Below are 2,447 nucleotides of genomic sequence, written 5' to 3'. Positions count from 1 at the left end.
AGCTGAAAAGCACAGCACACAGTTTGGAATGTTATTGCTTGTATTTACAGGATAGTCTGACCTCGTACATATGTACTGTACATGTGCAGCGTGCTAGCGCTTATGGCCGCCGGATCGCACACCATTCTCCACTAATGTTAAAGGGAGTGACCATTCTCCAAGACCGCACAGAGTACACAATGTCCAAGTGGCAAGCACAAGTTTTCACAACGTAGGAAGCAGAACTTTATTCAAATCATGTCATCAACATTCGTGTCGAATCAGGGAAACTCGGCCTCATGCATGACTGCACGTCCCGACCAGACACAATGATTTTGTGATGATCTAAATGTTACTTGACTTGGATGCATTTCAATTTTGCCATGCTGTAATTTATACCACAACTTCGTCAATAATTGTAAATTACATCATGACCATCAATAATTGTGAATAACATCATGACTGTCAATAATTGTAAATTACATCATGACCGTCAATAATTGTAAATTACATCATGACCATCAATAATTGTAAATTACATCATGACCATCAATAATTGTGAATTACATCATAACTGTCAATAATTGTGAATTACATCATGACCATCAATAATTGTAAATTACATCATGACCGTCAATAATTGTAAATTACATCATGACCATCAATAATTGTAAATTACATCATGACCATCAATAATTGTAAATTACATCATGACCGTCAATAATTGTAAATTACATCATGACTGTCAATAATTGTAAATTACATCATGACCATCAATAATTGTAAATTACATCATGACCATCAATAATTGTGAATTACATCATGACTGTCAATAATTGTAAATTACATCATGACCATCAATAATTGTGAATAACATCATGACTGTCAATAATTGTAAATTACATCATGACCGTCAATAATTGTAAATTACATCATGACCGTCAATAATTGTGAATTACATCATGACCATCAATAATTGTGAATTACATCATGACCGTCAATAATTGTAAATTAAATCATGACCGTCAATAATTGTGAATTACATCATGACCGTCAATAATTGTGAATTACATCATGACCGTCAATAATTGTGAATTACATCATGACCGTCAATAATTGTAAATTACATCATGACCATCAATAATTGTGAATTACATCATGACTGTCAATAATTGTAAATTACATCATGACCGTCAATAATTGTGAATTACATCATGACTGTCAATAATTGTAAATTACATCATGACCATCAATAATTGTAAATTACATCATGACCATCAATAATTGTGAATTACATCATGACTGTCAATAATTGTGAATTACATCATGACCATCAATAATTGTAAATTACATCATGACCATCAATAATTGTAAATTACATCATGACCATCAATAATTGTAAATTACATCATGACCGTCAATAATTGTAAATTACATCATGACTGTCAATAATTGTAAATTACATCATGACCGTCAATAATTGTAAATTACATCATGACCATCAATAATTGTGAATTACATCATGACTGTCAATAATTGTGAATTACATCATGACCATCAATAATTGTAAATTACATCATGACCGTCAATAATTGTAAATTACATCATGACCATCAATAATTGTGAATTACATCATGACTGTCAATAATTGTGAATTACATCATGACCATCAATAATTGTAAATTACATCATGACCGTCAATAATTGTAAATTACATCATGACCATCAATAATTGTAAATTACATCATGACCATCAATAATTGTGAATTACATCATGACCATCAATAATTGTGAATTACATCATGACCATCAATAATTGTAAATTACATCATGACCACCAATAATTGTAAATTACATCATGACCGTCAATAATTGTAAATTACATCATGACTGTCAATAATTGTGAATTACATCATGACCGTCAATAATTGTGAATTACATCATGACCGTCAATAATTGTGAATTACATCATGACCGTCAATAATTGTAAATTACATCATGACCGTCAATAATTGTGAATTACATCATGACTGTCAATAATTGTAAATTACATCATGACCGTCAATAATTGTAAATTACATCATGACCATCAATAATTGTGAATTACATCATGACTGTCAATAATTGTGAATTACATCATGACCATCAATAATTGTAAATTACATCATGACCGTCAATAATTGTAAATTACATCATGACCGTCAATAATTGTGAATTACATCATGACTGTCAATAATTGTGAATTACATCATGACCGTCAATAATTGTAAATTACATCATGACCGTCAATAATTGTAAATTACATCATGACCGTCAATAATTGTAAATTACATCATGACCATCAATAATTGTGAATTACATCATGACTGTCAATAATTGTGAATTACATCATGACCATCAATAATTGTAAATTACATCATGACCGTCAATAATTGTAAATTACATCATGACCATCAATAATTGGAAAT

The sequence above is a fragment of the Eptatretus burgeri genome, chromosome 2 (genome assembly GCF_056783735.1).
Source record: "Eptatretus burgeri isolate ZD-2024b chromosome 2, Ebu_testis_v1, whole genome shotgun sequence".
Lineage (NCBI taxonomy): Eukaryota > Metazoa > Chordata > Myxini > Myxiniformes > Myxinidae > Eptatretus > Eptatretus burgeri.
The sequence above is the reverse complement of the archived record's forward strand: the minus strand, read 5'-3'. Positions refer to the sequence as shown.